This window comes from Sciurus carolinensis, chromosome 9 (assembly GCF_902686445.1).
Source record: "Sciurus carolinensis chromosome 9, mSciCar1.2, whole genome shotgun sequence".
Lineage (NCBI taxonomy): Eukaryota > Metazoa > Chordata > Mammalia > Rodentia > Sciuridae > Sciurus > Sciurus carolinensis.
In genome coordinates this window covers 42514663-42535363 of record NC_062221.1, presented here as the reverse complement: position 1 = coordinate 42535363, position 20701 = coordinate 42514663, and the positions used below count along the sequence as shown (strand labels likewise).

General features: G+C 42.3%; 1 protein-coding gene across 2 annotated transcripts in view; it reads left to right on the top strand.

The window, feature by feature from the left end:
* Nucleotides 1-684: 684 nt before the first annotated feature.
* Pld1 (phospholipase D1) overlaps nt 685-20701 on the top strand; it is a 218175-nt gene continuing 198158 nt past the window's right edge. For both annotated transcript variants that reach the window (XM_047564308.1, XM_047564306.1), the window contains exons 1-2: nt 685-775; nt 11172-11336. The gene's annotated coding sequence lies outside the window, so the exon portion shown is untranslated. The remainder of the gene's footprint in view (nt 776-11171; nt 11337-20701) is intronic.

The window sequence follows — 20701 nt, the reverse complement described above, 5'->3', positions numbered from 1 at the left end:
CTGAGTGAACTAAAAACGGCAAAACTGCTGTTTGGACAGTCCCATGGGTGGAGTGGGAATTTTCCAAGTTTTACTCCCGATTTATAATTTTATGCTAAGATTTCTGAATTATTACCCAGCTTTAGAGACATGTAGGCACAATTTCCTGTCTCCTGCGATCTAAGCTGGGTGACCTTGGGCTGGTGAGTTCCCTATTCTCAGCCTCAGTTTTCTTACCTGCAAATTGGCGACAACGCCCAAGGAGTTGCAAGGCGGCTTATAGGTAACATAAACACAGCTCCTGGTTAAGTATGTCACCTCAGGAAAGACATTTCACTTGTTGGTCCGCTGTTTCCTTATACACTGGGGTAGGTCGTGGCAACTAGCGGCAATAGAGGAGAATTGGAGGCTGCGCTCAGCCCCTAGAAGGGCAGCGGTGCACTTGTCGGCGCGAGAGTACTTGATAAGTAAGGCGGCCGGCGAACGCTCCCAGGCTGGCTGCGGTTGAGTTATGAAACTGGGAGAGGAGAGAATGAGAAAGCGGCCCCCGCGAGGCCAGCCGCGGACCCCCTGCCCCACCAGCGCGGCCAGCCTGCGCCGCCACGCGCCGGGCCCGGCGCCGCCTCGCCCCACCCCTGCGAAGCCGGGCGGCGAGTTCCGGGCAGCGGCGCCCTCGGGCCGCCCTCCCTCTCTTCTTCCCTCCCTCCCTCCCTCCCTCCCTCTGCGCCTCCAGCTGTGCCAGCTGCGCCAGCGTCCAGACAGTCGCACAGGTGTCAGCGGCCCCCTCGCCCTGCAGGTAGGAGCCGCGCGGGGCCCGGGCTTGCAGCGCTCCCGCGGGAGCCCGGTTTCCGCCGTCCTCGCCTCCGTCCCTCCTCCCGGCAGCCCCGGGCAGCTGGCCGCTCCTAGCCCAACTTGGGCGGGATCTTAGCAGCTGCGGCGCGGCGGCGGCCTCCCTGGCGGCCCCCTGGGGCCTCGGGTACCCGCCCACGGACCCAATTCCCGCCGAGTCAACGCCGGCAACTTTGGCGCACGCTTTCGCCGAAGGGGCGGGCGGCCGCCTGGAGCGCCAAGCCGCGCTGGCTCCCGGCCCAGGCTGGGGACGTCCTCTGCAGGAGGCATCTCCCGCCGCCGCCGCGGGGTTGGGCCCCAGGGCAGTGTGTCTGTGTCCCCAGGTCATCTCGCGCGCCCTCCGTTCGCGTGCGCTGTGGGATGATAGGGATGGCGGTCGCGCTGGCACCAGCATCCTGGACCAACCAGGAAGTGCAGCGTTCCAAGACTTAGAGTCCAGCCCGCCTGAAGCACGGTCCTGGGCGCGTGGCCACACAGCTGCTCGCCGCAGGGCCCAATATGTGATGTGACGGCGCGGAGGTGGGGCGAGGGGCATGGGGCCCAGGACCAGGGCCTGTGTTGAGGGGCTTGTTCTTTTCGCTTGGATTCAAGATATTTGGGAACTAAGTCCCAGATCTCCAGAAATAAGGTTCTCCAAGCCTTACGTAGACTTTTGTGATGCCCAGAGCTAGTTACAGCCGCGCCTGTTTGCTCCATCTAATCTTAGATTATAATCTTTACTTCCTTCATGAAGCGCTAAATGCAAGTAAAATCTTAATGACCCCAAGTGCTTGTGTTTGATCAACCTTGGGTCTCTCCCCAGAATGGGGAATTCTGTTAACTTTCTCGACCAGGCTTTCCAATTTCAGTTTAGCTACCCCTTTTGGGGCCTTCAAGGGCGGGGAAGACTAGGTACCCAGAGACCTCTGAGGTATGTTAAATGGATTAGTTAATGATGTTGCAATGAGAACTAAGGAATGAAGGGAATCTACTTCACTTTGAACTGTTAACAGATACCACATTTACATACCGCCTATTTGAATGAGAATCTCTTTTCAGTATTAAATGTGTTGTGACACACATACAAGAGAATTTGTACACAGCCTTTTAGCTTGAATTTGTATGCAGCCTTTGAATGTTGTTTGGTGATCTTTTAAGGAATTGCATAAACTCCCAGTCTGGTTTCTTAAGATCCAGTACAATTAACTTTCCATATAAAAAGTGTGAGTAGTGAAGATTTTGAGGAAAACATGTCTTTACATGTTGATCCCTGTTAGAATATTTACTTACCATGATGTTAAGAGCTGTAAAATGCTCATTTAGGTTTATTGATTTGTTCATAACTAGGTAGTGGGGAAGTTGTCTCTGATTACTTAGTAATTTAAAATTATAGTTATGCAATTTGGTTACCTTTAACTTTTACAGGGTTTTTAAAGTTTTTTTTTTTTAATTTACTTTTATTGTGGTAAAATACAATGTAGAATTTACCCTCTTAACATTTTTAAGTGTATGTTTAGTGCATTAAATGTGTTCATGTCATTGTGTTACCATTTCTACCATCCAGCCATAAAATGCTTTTCCCTGCTTTGGTACTAAGGATTGAATCCAGGAGGGTTCTTTTTGATTTTTGATTTTTATTTTGAGAGAGTCTTACAAAGTTGCCCAGTCTGCCCTGGAACTTGTGATGCTCCTGCCTCAGCTACTAAGTAGCTGGGATTACAAGCATATGCCTTGGCCTCTAGCCCTACAGTTTTTTAATATCATCTTAAATAATATTTTAATGATAATGATTGTGTTGCAGGCTTTAACTTTTCTCACTAAGGAAGGTTTGAGTGTCTTCTCATAGCTCTATGCAATCCAAAAATTTCTTTTCCCCTTTTTTTGGATACTGAGGATTGAACCCAGAGCCTTGTGTATAGTAGGCAAACACTCTACCACTGAGCTACATCCCCAATCTTCTCATAAATTTGGGGAGATGAGCTTTTAAAGAGGAAAGGTGAAAAGCCATAGCCAGATGGTGTTTAGTAAATCTTATCTCCATCAGCAAATGTTTAATACATAACTACTTGAGGGTTAGTTTGGGAGCTATTTAAATTTGTATGTAAGGGTATTTGAAGTTTAACAGTTAAGAAGTAAGAACAAGAAAGGGAGTTATCTGTTTGATCCCCCACCCCTCCACTGAGCTACATTCCCAGCCTTTTTTATTTTTTATTTTGAGATAGTTCTCACTAGGTTGCCCAGGTTGGCCTCCAACTTGTGACCCTCCTGCCTCAGCCTCCCAAGTAGCTGAGATTATAGGCGCACATCCAGCAAGTTATTGTTAATAGTCCTTCCTCTGAGTATCTAACAACAACGCAATGATTTTGTCTCCTTTTGCAGTACCTGTCTAAACTATGCTTAAACTCGTCGTGGTACTTTTTCAGTAAATAAAAGCAATTTTAGTCAAGGTGTCTTCTGGGTTTATCAATTTTCTATCCACTAGGTGTTTCCTGAACACCTGGACCTGCAGGAGGACCCCCCGCACATGAGATGTGGCTCTTTAAACTTAGAATTAGGCTGAGTCATTATGTTCACAAGCTATATCTGTGCAAGGTCTGGTTTCATGTTTACAATCCTTTAAGTCTTAGCACCACAAAGTAAAATCTATTTCTCTGGGTGAGGTTAAAAGTTGTTGCAGGGTTAAAATGACAAACATGCAACCTTAGCAGCCCTTAAGTCTGTGACATTTCTGATTAGAAAGAGAATCATACAAATTGAATCTTGTGCTTCAGTGGGAACACATCCCCGATGTGTTGGTTTCCCTAAATTCACATGCAGTGAAAAATCTGGATCCCAGATGTTTTAGTGCTGGGTGATTAACAATAGTTTATGTTATGTAACTGTTTCATAGTGTCAAAGGCTTTTTTCTTTCTGTTGTGAAACTTTCTTAATTTTTAAATTTATTGAACAAACATTACAGTGACAAAATAAAATGAATCGGTTATTTAATAACACTAATATGGTGCTTACTTTGTGCCGGGCCCTGTGTTAAGCCTTTTTACAAATGTGAACACATTTAATACGTCAAACAACCAGATAAAGTAGATATAATCTGATTTTTCCCACTTTTTAGGTAAGGTGGTTTGAGACTCAGCGAGATCATACAAACTAGCACCTGGGCAGAGCTGGAGTTCCATCCTGGGCAGCCTCATCCCAGAGTTTTTGACATTTCTGTCTCTCAAAAACAAAAAAGTGGGACTGGGGTGGTAGCACGCTTGCCTGGCATGTGTGAGACACTGGGTTCAATCCTCAGAACGACATAAAAAAAATTAAATAAAGCAAAGGTATTGTGTCCATCTACAACTAAAAACACACAGACACACAAAACAAACAACAACAACAAAAACCAGCTTGCAATCCCACTTCAAACATCTGCAATTCCATCTAACACATTCTAACATGTGAACATTTTGTGGGATTGAACCCAGGGGCATTCAACCACTGAACCACATCCCCAGCCCTTTGAGTGTGTTTTGAGAATGGGTCTGGCCAAGTTGCTTTAGGGCCTCGCTAAATTGCTACAGGTGCATGCCACTGTGCCTGGCTCATAGTGCATCTTGGATGATCAACTCAACTCCTTTGTTTTTCAGAAAAGAAAGTGAAGGTAGGGCGTGATTGTGTCCAGGGGTGGGAGGTTATAGTCAGCAGTGGGGCAGCAGACTGTAGACCCTCTGCTGACCAGGTCTTAGCTCTTGATTGAGAGGAGGTTGTGGCAGGGATCTGAGAGGGTCTGGAAAGGCCAGGTCTGTATTTAGGAGGGGATAAACTGTTTTTGCCCATCAGGAGAGAAGCGCTTGAGTGTTTTAACAGATACTGGGACCATGTTGGAGCCAATAATGCTAAATAGCCAGCCACCACCACCGCTGGGTCAGAGATGGGCAGAGTGGCCTGAGGCTGACTCTGGGTCATGGACAGGCACACTTGCTGCTTAGAGCTCCAGAATCCCAATTTCCTCCTCCAGCTGTTGCTGTGACCCAGGACTCTCCTCTGGATGAGGGGAATATTTTATTTTGTACTCAATCATTTTTGCGTATTTTGGATCTGAGGTTGGGAGCCTTTTGAAAGCCTGTGACGCACAAAAGAAAATCAGCCAAAAGCAATATAGACATAAAAATAACTTAGTTTAGTTGGTTCTTTGGTTGATAGAGAGAGAAAAAGAGATTTCTAAGGGCATAAATTTACAAACTTTATCTTAAAAACTGTAAAATAACTTTAGTATCCAGCAGTTACTTTTTCAGGGTAGGCTTTTGCAGACAATACATTTGGAAGGGAACAGTAGGAATAGGTGGGGAGGGGCAGGGAGAGGCAAATGCAGAGAGGAGGCAGCAGGAGGGCCCTAGAATAGAAGACCGGGTTCCCACCTTCCTCAGTAATTTATAGAAAGCCTCCAGGCTCTTGCCTAAGGGAAATGCCTTTGAAATGTCAAAAACCATTACAATGAACTTTCCTCTGGTTTACCTGTAAGTGGTATTAATGTTCAAACTATGCCTAATCAATAATCAATAAAGCTTGGGGGCAATAAGGCGTAAGGGAGCTCTTGGTCCCTATTCTGGTTATTTGTAGCACTCTGGTATGTACTGTTTTATATAAGGGTGAATTTTATTTATAGCACGATATTAGAATCTCTGGATTTGCGCTTGTTTTGTTTATTGTCTGTCTTCTCTGGGAAAAGGTAAGGGCCTTGAGGCATAGGCCATGTTTTTGTCATTTCTGTGTCTCCTGTACTCAGTAGTGTATAATAAATGCCAGCAGAATGAAATGGTGCATTTAATGGTTGAAGAGAGATGGTATGATTCATTTTATTTGAGATTCATAGATATTTCCAGGAGAGACGATTTTCTGGTTAGTGTTTTACTTATTTCTTTCTTTCACTTGTGCCATTTAACTACTGGATTCTCAAAAATAAATTTATAGACGTGGAAAGGACAGTCTGGCATTTCAGATGAGCGGCAATTCTCATTTTTGTTTTTCTTTGTGTGTGGCGTGTTTTACTCATTCATGTTCTGACGAAGTCGTTCTCTGGAATTGAGTAGGTAGCAATGGGTTGGGATTGGGGTTCCATGACTTGGAGCAGAAAAACAATTCCAGTTGGATGTGGCAGTGGTAGTTGAAGATGCAGAGACAAAAGTGATAAATTTGATCAAAGGGGGTAAGAGTAGAAAAAATGTAAAATGAAATAAAGAGGATTTAGACTTTTTTCAGTTTTCTTATTATCCCCATTTTGGGATTAAAATATATAAGGTGGCCTGGTGTGGTGGCACATGCCTGTAATCCTAGTGGCTCTAGAGGCTGAGACTGGAGGATGGCCAGTTCAAAGCCAGCCTCAGCATTGGTGAGGCACTAAGCAACTCAGTAAGACCCTGTCTCTAAATAAAATATAAAATAGGGCTGGGGATGTGCCCCTGAGTTCAATCTTCAGTACCTGCCCCCCCCCCCCAAAAAAAAAGTATAAGGTGAAGCAGGGCAAGGGTATAGGATTTGGGGACAAGGTATATTTTTTATCTTAATATCACTGTGATGCCCATTTTTCTTTTTTTCTTTCTGATACTGGGATTGGACCCAGGGTACTTTACCACTGTGTTTTATCCCCAGCTGTTTATTTAATTTATTTTTTAAAATTTGAGACAAAATCTCACCAAGTTGTCCAGGCTGGCCTTGAACTTGTGATCCTCTTGTCTCAACCGCCTGAGTAGCTGATGTTGCAGGCATGAGCCACCATGTCTGGTTTTCAAAAATATTTTTTTAGAAAAGGTAGGAGGAGTATGTTGGAAATTCAGGTAGAACCTTAGTATCCTAAGGGGAAGAATGGACCTGTCAGGATATTGCACATGATAATAGCTAAAAGCTAAGCATATGAAGCAAAGCCCCAACCCTAATCCTGAACCCCGCCCCTACTCCAAACCCGTCACTGTCTTGGCTGGAAGTGTGAGTGGATGGGCAAACCACATCTGTGAGGCATGTAAGGCACCATTGGGTCCCCACCTCACTGGAAAGGGTAATGGCTCTCAGCTTCTGCCTAACCACCAGGGAGTCTGGATTCATATCCTAAGAGCTCTAGTTCAATATGTCAAATAACTTCATTATTCTGTGCTTCAGCTTCCTCACTTCGTAAAATGGGGTTAAAATAGTACTTGCCTCACAGATTGTTGTGAGGAAAAAGGGAAATAGTGCCTGTAAAGTGTTGTTTAGAATAAAGCCCAGGACATAGAGATGACACAATAAATGATACGTTCCCCTTTCACACCCTGTTCTCCCATCTGTTGCCCCAAATCCAGCATGAGTGACATCCAGAATACTAGGCAAACTCGTATTCGTGCTAGCATAGATAGTGGTATGTGGCCCCATGAAAACTTGGGAATACGGATGTAGAACTTAGTTTTGTGCAGGAAGAATTCATTTGTGGGGGTTACTGGGGATTGAACCAGGTGTGTGTGGGGGGAGCGTACCACTAAGCCACATCTGCAGCCTTTCATTTATTTATTTATTTTAATTTTGATACAAAGTCCAGTTTTCTTAGACTGGCCTTGAACTTGCAATCCTCCAGCTTTAGCCTCCTGAGTCACTGGGATTACAGGCATGAGCCACCACATCTGGTTTTGTGCAGGAGGAATTCTTGAGTGAGAATGAGATTCCATGTTGCTAGAGGACAAATAGATGCAGATGGTGGGAACAGGGGTAAAGAGAATAATTCTATAAAATGGGCCCATTGTGCAGACCCCCGCATGCTTTCTTTTGCAAGAAGTAATTTACCTGCAGCCCTGTCTGGCTTAAGTGAACAGGTATGTCACATTCCTCAGCAAACTACTTGTTATCTGCAGCAGAAATGCAGGCCTGAACCAATGTTGATAAGAGGAATCCAAGTTACCCTGAAGGGAGAGACTTTTGCGACCCTTTTCTTAGACTGGATTCTAAAACTCAGATAAGGATAACTCCTCCTAACCATAAAATCTGTAAGAATTTATGGTTCTGATTAGAACCGGTCAACATGGGCCAAGGTGACCTAGAGTTGTCATGGTAGGGGGGACTTGAAAGTCTGAGGTCATCTTGCTGTTAGTCAGAAGTCAAGAGAAGGATCTGGGCAAGGCTTTCTGGAAACTTCTCTGGGATCCTCAATAAAACTGGAGTACTGGAGAGGCACATTGTCCCTCTCCAACTCACTCTGTTCCTTGAGAGCATCTCCTTTCCCTTTTCCCATCCCTTCTGTAAACTCATGGTTGTTACCGAGGGATGTGTCTGAAATCTTTCTGATTTGACTGTATGAATCTGGGTTTGAATGGAGGGGTCTTTGCACTGCCTCAGTTTCTTGGAAGTTCCAGTTCTATATCAGTGTGACCTGGATGAACGGAGGCAGTGAGAAGACTGGAAACAGAGCTGGTTACAGCCAGCAACAGGGAACTGCATGCCTTTGGATAATTATAATTTTAGGGTCTATGTGTTGACATTAACCAAAACATTTGATTTTTCTAATTCACAAGCTTAGCATGACATTTAATTGGAGAAGCACAATCCATTGCTCTTTACCAGTGGGTGTATGTGTAGAGGCGCATTTTAAAAATGTGTCTAGCATTAAGAAGCAATAGGGTGTCCTGTCAAGTTTAAGAGTGAACGAGTTCATGTTGTGTTGGAAAATAACCCTCCCATCACATTCCTTAGCTTCACATTCAATGGGAGAAGAGTACGGCTGGCACTGTCAGCTGTGTAGGGTTGTGGGTAGTACCTGTACACATGTATCACGGGCGGAAGTGTTGACTGTCAAGAACATATATAGCAGTTTTTCTCTTTTCACTCTTGTGCATGGTTACTGTTCCCCTTGTGTATCCCTAAGAACTCATTTCCTGGTAAGCTCTTCTATGAGGGAGTTAGGAAGCAAAATGCCTGACAACACCTGAAATCAGGCTGTTCTTGATAATTCCCAGATGGTCACAGGGAGCTTCCTTTCCACTTCTCTTTGTTACACCCCTCCTGGCAGCAGGTACCCCTCAGCTGGAACCTTCTGGTTCCAGAGAGCAGATGTGAAGGCACTGCTAGACTTTCTTTTAGGAAAAGAAGACTATGACCTGGACAGAGAAAGGAAAGGCAGTCAGCTGTTGTTTTTGTTTTAAGAACAAAGCTTTGGGCTGGGAATGTAGCTAGGTGTTGTGAAGTCACCTAGCATGTGGGAGGCCCTGGGTTCAACCCCCAGTATCAGTAAACAAAGCAAAAATCAAAATATTATTTATTCTCCTTTTTCATAAACAAATCTAAATGAAAACAAGAACAATTCTAGTGTTGTGTGGCAGAATAGAATCAATATGATAATTTTAGAAGGAAACTTGGCAATATGTTTAATATAGATGAATGTTTGGACTAAGAAAATTTGTCCTGTGAAATAATGCAAAATAACCTAAACATGTAAAATAAAAGAACATATTTATTGCAACATTTTATAACAATATTTTAAAAACTTTTGCAAACAATATGCCAGAACTGGCTCATAGTAAGAGCTGATTTTTTTTCATTTTCAGGAATTTTATGAGCCAGTTGTTTAATCAAAATATTATTAAAAATTAAATTTTCTTAAGTTTAGATTTTAAACTTACATCAAATAAATTGTATTGAAAACAATAGTAATAAATTCCCAAACCCATTATTTACAAATTATTGTAATAACGTTTATTACTACCTATGCTTTTAAAGTTATTTATGTCTGTTGTTTTTGTGCAGTGAGAACATGGTGACTATTGTCCATCTCTTTCCAAACTTGCTCTGGTGCTGTCACGTTGGTAACTTGAAAACATCCATGGTGGGAATATTTACACTGTAGAAATTGCTGAATGCTGCAGTTAGTGCTTCTCTTCCCCAAGGTGGTTGTTAAGCATTTGTTGCTACTGGCTTTGACCATGAGGGTCACTGGAGTGTTTCCACTCCCTCCTTCTCTCCTTTTTCCTTTTTTCTTTTTAGAATATACAGTAGAGTGTATTTTGACATTTCATACACACATGGAGTATAACTTATTCTAATTAGGATCCCATTCTTGTGTTTGAACATGATGTGGAGTTTCACTGGTGGTGTATTCATATATGAGCATAGGAAATTGATGTCCAGTTCATTCTACCATCTCCTTCTCTCCTTTTCTTTCACCTGTCTCGTGGTTCTGAATTTGGGGATGTGGTTGAGGGGAAGGAATACACTTCGTTATGCAACTTTCTTCTCTCTCTTTTCCTGTTACCGGGTACAGTTAGTTAATACTAAGTATTTTAGATCTCAACTGCATTCATTTTAGTCTTTGAATATTTTTTTTTTTCCCTGTGGAGATAAGATTCTTCTGACAGCCTCTCTCGAGGGCAGAGCTTGCTCTCCCTCCTTCCCCATCACAGTACTTCTAAGATCTGGCCAAACAAAATCTGCTGGGAACCTAACTAGGATATAGATTTCCAGGTCCCTTCACGTACCTACTAATTGAGGTTTGAGGGAATGAGACTCACTAAAGTATTTTGTAAATTCCCTTGGGATTTTGATGATCACTCTTCTGCCTGCCCTGTCCCTCCTATGGGCTCTTCCTGCCCCATCCTGGCACATGTATACTTTGCTCAGCATTGGGTCATTTGGGCTCCTGGGCCCTGCCCTGTGGCACAGTAGCCTTAAGTTTTTACATTTGGACTCAAATTCGGAGTCCAAATTCGGATCAGGTGAAACTTGGTGATCGGAAGCTGTTTTTTGCCCCATTAGCCTGTCACTTACACAGGCCTGCTTCCCAGGGCTTTTGGAGCCTGCATTCCTACAGATGCAGCCAGCTCTGTGCAGCACAGGGAGGCTACCAGGTCTGTCAGGGTGTTGGATTTTGTCTGCTCAGCCTCCGTGTCGCCTCGATAGAACTTGACTGTGCTTGCAAGCTTCAGGCTTTGCAGTGTGCCATCTCTCTACCCCGAGCACCCTTCTCCCAAGTCTTTGCCCGACTTGCCTTTCGTCATTTCGATCAGTCATAAAACAGTCAAATGTGACCTCCTGGAAAGGTTTTTCCTGAGCATTGAAAACTTCCTCCCCTCTCAGTCCACATTGCTATGCCCACTGCCTCATCCTGTTCTGGCCTTTTACCTCGAATTATTTCCACGCCAGCACTTGCCACCATTGGAAATTCTTCCAGTCTTGTTTCTTGTTTGCTGTGTTTTCTACACACGAATATGAGCTCGCTGACCACAGGGATGTGTCTGATACATCGTAGGTGCTCATTACCTGCCCTTTAAATGAATGCTTCCCCAGATGGTTATATGCATTTGATGCTGGTGTGAACCTTTGCCCCCTAAGCCATTCATCTGTTTTTCTAATTGTTCTCTCTGGCTCCACAGATACTGCATGCCAGTGATTTGTTGACGAGTTACCACCACAGTTTGGAACAAGTGCTGCACTCAACTGATGAGAAATAAAATCTGCAGCTTTCCATGAGAATATCACCTTTGCTTTTCAGCAAGCTTACAGATCATTTGATTTAGTTGCACCTGGTTGTCTTGTGGGTGAGTAATCTGTGATAGAATGGGCCAACTAAACATGGAAGCAAGGTAAAATAAATGTGACCACGTTTAGGAAACTTGTTAACTTCCTTTTCTGAATTCTACCAAGAGTAGTTTTTGGTGGGGTGGTGGGGGTTAGGAGGGCATGCATCCTTCTAGGAGATTCCAGAAGGCAGAAACGCATGTTGGAGATGTTTGTCCTGTCTTATCACACCAGGACCTATCGGATAGGCTTGACTGGTGATGAAGCAATTTCTGCAGATCTATTGTCAGGAAGTCTGTAGGTGGGTGGTGGAAGCCTTCACCCTGCATTTGCAATAGGCCCTGCTCCTGGTGCCAGCAGAGTGCTCAGCGTGTGAGAGTCTAAGACGTGGCTCCAGCTGCACAGATCTTATGATCTCATGCGGTCATCTGAAACAGGACTGAATTGTGCAGTGGAATCCTGCTGGGCCTCCAGCAATGGGCTGGTATTTTATAATGATAGTTGGTTCAGTTTTCCTTGATACTGATTTTTAAACTGCTCTGTCAGGGACTGTGCTATGATCTTAATATTTATGTCCCCCTAAAATTCCTATGTTGAAATCCTCATCGCCAATGGGATGGTGTCAGAAAGTGGGACCTTTGCGGGGCGATTAAATCATGGTGTCTTGTCTTGGAATGGGTTTAGTGCCCTCATAAAAGAGACTAGAAAGAGACTCCTCACTCTTTCCACCATGTGAGGTTACAGTGACAAGACCACCAACTAGGAAGTAGGCCCTCACCAGACACTGACTCTTCCAGTACCTGGATTCTGGACTTCTCAGTCTCCAGAACAGTAGGAATAAAATTCTGTTGCTAATAAGTCACTTAATCTAAGGTATTTTGTTATAGCAACCTAAACTGACTTAGGCAGACTGGGACTAGAGAAGGGACTGTGATCAGGGATGTTGAGAGTAGAATTCTGGAGCTTCTCTTAACTCTATGTTCAACCAGAGCATCTCATTTAAAAAACATGCTTTAATGTATATATACTTTTAATTATCTGTTTGTGTTGGGTATGATGGCACATGCCTATAATCCATGCAGCTCAGGAGGCTGAGGCAGGAGGATTGCAAGTTCAAAGCCAGCCTTAACAACTGAGTGAGGCTATAAGTAACCTGGTGAGACCCTGTCTCAAAACAAAAAATAAAAAGGGTTGGGGATTTAGCTAGGGGTTAAGCGCCCTTGGGTTCAATCCCTGGTACCAACAAAATAAAAAAAATAAATAAAATAAAAAAATAAAAAATTTCTCTTTGTCTTAGTATTAGAGAAAGGTTGCAAAGATAATGAAGTTCCCAGTGAGTACATGGTTTCCTCTATTACTAACATATTACTTTGGTGTCTGGTACATTCATTACAGTTAATGAACCAATATGGATGCATTATTAACTGAAATCCTTACTTTATTCAGAATTCCTTAGTCTTTCCCTAATGTCTTTTTCCAATTCCAGTATCCTTCCCAGAATACCATGTTGCATTTGAAGTCAGGTTCTTTTGGGCTCCTGTTGGCTATGGTGATTTCTCTGATTTCCCTTGTCTTCGATGACCTTGACAGTTTGAAGAGTACTGGTTAGGTACTTTGTAGATCCCTCAGTTGGAATTTTATCATGTTTTTCCATGATTAGACTGGGATTATGGATTTGGAGAGGAAAATCATAGAGATAAAATACCATTCTCATCACATCATCAGGAGTCCATATGATCAGCATGACTTGTCTCTGGTGATGTTGACCTTGATCACCTGGCTGAGGTAGAGTATTATAAACTCTTTCTTGTGAAGTTATGTTTCCCTGCTAGCAACACTGCACTCTTCTCAGGATGAGTTATTCTCTACCTCCTAGCTGCAGCTCCAGAAATTATTTGGAATTCTTCTGTATGGCAGATTTATTTATTTATTCAATTTATTATTTATTTAATTATTTTTTATATCAGAATGGGCTCATGGATCTTTATTCTACTCTTTGGGTTATAATCCAGTACTATATTATTTATGTTGGGCTTTTCAGTGATTTTTATTTGAACAAAAATTCTGCTGTTTAAAAATGTTAGAAAACTCTTGTTCCATATATTTACATTTACTCCTTTTTTTCCTCTAAGTATCCTATTTATTTGTTTATTCATTCATTGGAGGCAATAAAAGAAAATGACTACTTAGACTATTTATACTTTATCTTCTTATTTATTTTTTGCAGGAGTCATTAAATATATGGGTATATAAGTTATTTCTGGAGTGATAGAGATCAGAAGGCGTGTTTTTCCCATTACATATGTATTTGCACTCAGTTCAATAGAGAGATTTACAGCCATCTGTCTTATTGAATCCTCAAGGAAGTTTGATAACGTACAGGGAGTTAAGAATAATTTGGACCATTTTTTCTTCTAATTTTCCTCAAATAAGATAGGAACTTTGGGTATGGGTGTGCAGCTCAATGGCAGAGCCCTTGCCTAGCATGTGGGAGGCCTTGGGTTTAGTCCCCAGGACTAAAAGAAAAAAAAAAAAAGATGGAAACTTTGAAAATGCTGTTTAATGTACTCTGCTTATTTTTACTACTAGAAGAATGGAAGACTTGTTATAGGAGCCCCCAAACTGGCCTTCCATGCTTTCTGTTTCTTAAATAAATTTCCTTTGTGGAAGTTTTTTTTCTCTACTAAAGAACACAATTAAATGATCTGTACGTAAACTTGAAATTCACCTCTTTTTAAAGCATTTAAAAACATAACACATAGATCCTGATGTGTTTATTGCCCTGGCTTAATATAGAGGGGAAATGTCCTAAAACTGTTTCATTCCCTTATAAATTTTCTTTCCTGTTTCATTAATTTTGTTTTAAGATCTAGTGTTCTTGGGCAATTCTTGTTTCTGTGCCAGAAACCCTTCAGAGAATGGTTTTCATTGCAGGCAGATCCATCTATTTATGAGTTGTAGGCTGACAGTTACACCCAGAGACCAGATGACTTGGCCAAAGGGACCAGAAAGATGCTTCTGAATCCAGTGTCGATTGGTGGCTTAGAGTGTGGTGGGTTACCAGCAGCCCTCCTGCTCTGATGCCCCACTGAGGAGCCAGTCTTCCTATAAAAATGCAAGGCCCATTCCAGCATGGCTAACCAAGGTCACCTGGGCCTGCGTATGGGTCTCCTTCCATAGGATCAGGTAATATGCCTAGAGCTGGGTCTTGGCTCCTGATTGGACAGGCCTGAAGAGTTTTCTGTTGCAGTCAAATAAATACTGAGGACTCAGAGGGAAGCTTAGTGGTCATGAAGTTCAATCCCTAATACCAAAACAACAACAAAATGGTGTTAATTTGGAACATGCTGAGAAGTCATTACTGTATTGCATGGTAATTGAGCATAAGTTAAGTGTAAAGGACAAGCATTTCACACCTTTGACTGTAATTGGCATTAATTTAAAACACACCAGAGTGAAAACTGAATTCTCCCTTTTTTGTCTTCTCATGTCAAACTTGTACCCATATTGACACTTTCTTCTGATTGCATTCAGAATTTATTTCTGTTTATTTGTTTATTCAGTAAGTCAATATGCTCTTAATATGATGGCTTCTATACTGCAAAGGTTTTCTTGTGGTCTCATTTCCTCAGGGAGACTGGAAATTATCCATAATTCAAAATGACCATATGTTTAATGAGTAGAAATGACTAGAAATGATGCATATAATTTCACTTCTTTGTCATGGCATACAAACCAACCTGGATTAGGACAGGGAAAGAGATTTTGTTTAAAATAAGACCTGGGTATTATTTGGCCTTGTGGTCCCTCTGGCCATAGCTCTGATGTGGAGCAAGGCAGACATCACAGGCCCAGTAGGAAGGTCTCTTCCCTGCTGGGGTCTTTAGGCCCTAAATTGGCCCCTGGATTCCTCAGCCATGCTGGATCCTGTTCACTTCAGAGCACTGGTCTGGAAGAGATTGTTGTCCAAAACAGAAGCTTGGTTTCCTTCAAACTGTAGACCTATTGCTTAATGCTACAAAATTGGATTGTCACTATAATAGAGAATGTTTAAGTGACTACTATTTGCTGGGCACTCCCTTGTCATTTAGCTCTATATCATATCCCACAGCATTTCAATCTGTCTACTTTGATTTTGTCCTAGTCACTTTACTGCCTTTGCTGATTATACAATAGGATAGTCTTACTTAAGTATTTGTGAATGTTACCTGGATTCAGTGGCTTGAATTCAAAAACAGGAGCTAATTCTTTCTCTTTAAAGGTTCTTCAGGTTTTACCTTTTAAGGATCAGTGATAAATATATTTTTCTGTTGTTTTACAAATAAGTCATGGAAAAATGGAAAATGGGTTTGGAAATTATTCTCACATGATAGCCATCATGAAACATAATGGAAAGTGGCAATTAGGGAGTACTAAGCCTTTAAATAATTCTAAGAATTAAAAGAAAAAAGAATAAACCCTCAAGAATTTAGCCAACATCAGTCAGTTTTACATCAGCAGCCCCAAATAATTGAGAAACTAAAAAACCTTATTTACATTAGCACCTGCCATCTTTTCCCCATTAGTGTGATATTTGCATATATTTTGGTCAAAAGCTGATTAGTTTAAAATATGTGCTTAAAGGTCTATAATATTGTATGTTTTTAAAAATATGACTTTGTGAGTTTGCCTCTGAAACCATTCTGGGAACATAATTTATTTATTTGTTATAGTGAATGCTGTGAGAGGTTTGAAGATCACAAGTTCAGTGGCTGATTATCTCTAGTTCCTTCAGGGTCTCTCCTTTGCAACAGGAAGGGCCTAAGTATGCTTTCCTGGCCAACTCAATTAATTCATCCTTTTGAAGTCACTGATCGAAAGTGATCTCATCTGTTAATTATACAGTCCATCATTAGTAATTTAAATACATTTTTTACTCCACTTAAGTGTTTATGCATATATTCAGATGGTTCAAATTCACTATTAGAAATTGTGGACATGCTAGAAAGAACCTTAGGTTGGTTGTCAGGATAGCCAAAGTTCCAGGGTTTTGGATGTGAGACCAGTTTAGTGTGACCTCAGGCAATTTGTGTCTGGCACTCTGTCTATTTCAGGCCCTGCCTCTAAAGCTGGAGATGAATTAAGCTTGGTCCTGGCCACCGCCCTCTGGGGATTTACAGTCTGGTGCAGTGATTCTCACACTCCACTGTGCACCCAAATCCCCTGGAGGGCTCATCAGAACACAGACTGCTGGGCTTCACCCTAGAGTGTCTGATTCAGTAGGTCTGGGATGGGCAGAGAATGTGCATTTCTAACAAGTTCCCAGATGATGCTGATGTTGCTGGTTTGGGGACTACAGTTTGAGAACCACTGACCTAATGGCTCAGCTGACACATCAGGAACCACAATTCAAAGATTAAAAGCTGTGAAATAAGATCAAGTAACAGGCAGTGGGAAGCAGGGTGTGCAGAAGAGATGTTTAAACAACTGGAGATCTGAGAAGACCTCATGGAAGAGACAAAACTTAAGCAGGGTCTCAAAGAGTGGATTAAGCCTTGACAGGTAGGGCATTTGGGGCAAGACAGTCTCCTGCTGGCAAAGAGAGTACAGAGTAAATATGGGAGAAGGGGTATTAGCATAGGTGGAGTAAAGGGTTGGTGTGGGGGAAGGAACAACAAGAAACAGATGGAATTGAGAATAAGAGTTGGAAGCTTAATGTGTTCTTGGAGTTGGGACTTTGGCAGCAAATGAACAGCACGATCAGACTAGGCTTAAGGGCAGCTCTGGCATTGTGATGGATGACTTTGGACAAGAAACAGTGATTTCAGGAGAGCCAGTTAGGAATAAGTGGGGCAGCCCAATCCAGATGTAGGAAGGGTCTGGAGAAGAGCACGAAGGTAGGGTGGATGCAGCCATGTGATGTGTATGCGGCAGAAGCCACAGATTTAGTAGTTGATTTGTTCCTGGGGAGGAGAGTGAGGGGAGGGGTAAAGTAGAATGAGGACTCAAAGTCTGAGTTGCTAGGGAAGATTGATGGCAGTGACTGGATCTCTCAGAGGAAATTGGTTGGTTAGGAAAGTGACCTTCCTGGGACTTGGGCTTCTTTAGGAGGGACTGGATTAGGTACACTTCAGGGTTTCTTTCTGCATGATCATAATCAATGATGTAAATGTTGTTGGTTGTTTGAAATATTATAGAATATTGTTAAGCAAAGAACAAGTGGCTTATATATACCAGACACTTGCTTATTTGGTTGTTCCATGTTAATCATTAGCACTGAAATATTGACATCTGCAAATAGCTTTCTTTTTGTTCTTATCTTCATTTGCTTATAATTTACTTAATATGTTGACTTGGCCTTTCTCCCATTTTATATGTCATGAATGTCACCATTTTGGGGATGAAGTGTTCTATGTATGGATTTTATGTATGTACACATACATATAGCAGATATTTTAAGTATCTCTTTCGCTACTTCTTACATCATAATAATCACATTAATATATTTGCACCCAGCCCTCTCTTGCCCCCTGGATTATAAATGCTGTTGATTATTTTGGCACTGGGGGTTGAACACAGAGCCTTGCCTGTGCTTAGCTGCACCCTCAGTCCCTACAAACACCTTTCAAGTAAGGAACATGTCTTGCTTGTTGTCCTCCTCACAGCCCTCATCATAGTTATAAAAAGTGGCCTGCAAATGTTTGAGGGATTAGATTAAATCACTGAATAAAAGTGAGTTACTGTCTGTTCTCTAGGAAGAGACAAAATGTCTCAGGCAATAAAGAGTCCTAGTTAAACAGGAAACAGACCTCCATGCTTCTTGGGAGGTAGAAAGAGGAAACACATTAATTCAGTACTCTGAGGACCAGAATGGAGACATTTGTGGACATTTTGGGGGCCAGAAGCATAAGCCCATTAGAAGTAGGATAGTATTCAGCTCTGTCCTAAACTAGCCATTGTAACCTTGGGCCAGGCCTTTCTACTCCGGGCCTCAACTTCCTCCTTTATAATATTGAGGGTGTAGATAATTACAGACTTACATAGCCTTCCAAATGCCATTTTGGGCAGAATTCCAAGCAGAGGAAATGGCATGAATGAGGCATCAGAACTGAGTCTGTGTGCTCTTTGTGACCAGGTGTGACAGGCTAGGACATGAAGCAGGAGAGGAAGGTAGAGGCTTTGTTCAAAGGGCTGTTTCTTCTGGGGGAAGGAGCTTGTTCCTGCTCTGTGGGAATAGGGAATGCTGTTCAGGGACAGGAATGAAGGACCAGGGAGAGTGGGGAAGAAGGCAGACAGTAAGAGGAGGTGTTACTGAGGTGGTCATTGCTAAAGGAGCCATATGCTTTGATTCCAAGGTATCTTCTGTAAAGCTTTATGAAATGCATCTCAGCACATTTCCATTCACCTGGAGAAAAAGGGGAGAAGATTTTACCATGTTTCTCATCTCTCTCTGATTAAAGGCAGCCTCAATTCTGGGTGACTCATGTGTTACTGCCCAGGGGGATTCCACCACATAGTGACATATGAAGTGGCATATGTCTAGTGGAGAGAGGCCCAGCAGGCTACACTTGTGTGTTAGGAAGCTCTTTGTTGCTGTGTCAAAATTCCTGACATGAACAGCTTAAAGGAGGAAAGATTTATTTTGGCTCACAACTTCAGTGGTGTTAGTCCATGGTTGGCTAGCTCCATTACTCTGAGCCTGAGGTGAGGCAGAACATCATGGCAGGAGGGGTGGTGGAGGAAATTTGCTCAGCTCATGGTAGCCAAGAAGGGAAGAGAGAGAGAGAGAGAGAGAGAGAGAGAGAGAGAGAGAGAGAGAGAGAGAGAAAGAAAGGGCGGGCAAGTGGAAGGGGCCAGGAGCAAGAGATACTCTTCTAGGGCATGTGGTCCGTGACCTGCTTCCTCCAAGTAGACCTCACCTCCTGACGTTTCCACCACCTCCCCAAGATGCCATCAGATCATTAATCCATGGGTGGATTAATCCACGGATGAGGTTAGATCTCATGATCTCATCACTCTCCACAAGCCCCACCTCTGGACATTGCTCATTCAGGAAAAAGCCTTCAACGCACTAGTCTTCAGGAGGCATCCCAGATCCAAACCATAACAATGTGTGTTTGACACTGGTTGAATTCTTCATGGAACTGGTGGTCACAGTGATGGTAGGAACAGGAGTGAGTTTGAGAGGTTTTGAATTTGTGCATAAAAGAGGCCAACAAAGGGAACCATTGAGAGATTTGAGAGAAGGAAGATCTTATCACAGTCATACAGTGATAAATACTTAACAACTAGCTTTCCAGAAAAATAAGTGTGCATATATGTATACATATGTCTATTATAAGTTTCACTGATATAAAGGATGTGTAGGGACCAATTTACAAATAATAATAAAATATACAATTCCCTTTATTGTAAAATCTGTACAGCTAGTTGAGTCTACAGGTTTCTGTTGGTTTTTGATGAATTCATGTGTGCACAACCAGTCTGTGGTTAATAATTGATGGAAGAGGGGAGCCGATATTTCCTTTTCAGTACTGAGGAAGATGAAAGCAAATAATAAAGGCCTGTCCCAGAGCTTCACTGGGTCAGTCAACATCTTTGTGAATTAGATTAGTACTTACTAGAAGAATATTTCCTTGAGTTTTTGTTTATTCACAATGCAGCTCCTACAAGCCCCACACTTGCGTGTATGCGTGTGTGTGTGTGTGTGTGTGTGTGTGTGTGTGTGTGTGCATGTTACTGGGAATTGAACCCAGGGATGCTTTATCACCAACTACATGCCCAGTTCCCCCACCCTACCTTTTTTTAAAAAAATGTTGAAACAGGGTCTTGCTAAGCTGACCAGGCTGGTCTTGGACATGTGATCTTCCTGCCTCAGCCTCCAGAGTAGCTGGGATTAGGGGTGTGTGCCACTACACCCAACAACATTCTACTATATTTAGACAATCAACAAATATCAATCCTTGATGTACAGTGTTGGTCAATTTTCCATGTGAAAATTCTTCCATCATGGTCAATTTCAAATTGTGGGAAATTGGGAAAAGACAGACAAGGGCATGTTATATGGCATTTCCATACAGATAAAATGGAACGTAGCTTGATGGCAGAGCACTTGCCTAGCATGTGCCAGGCCCTGGATTCAATCCCCATACTGTCAACAAACAAACAAACAGATAAAATTGAACCAGGTAACCTGAAGAACCATAGGTATTGATAGAAAGTAGTAGAGTAATAAAGAAGTGATACATTTTGAGTATTCATTACCTTTGGGCTTAACATCATTTACCTCATTTAATTTTTAATCATTGCTGTCTTTAACAACTGACTGGTAAAATTCCTGAAAACTCAGTTCTCAGGAGCCTATATGGCTAGCCCAGGATACCAGTGGTTATATTTTTACAAAATT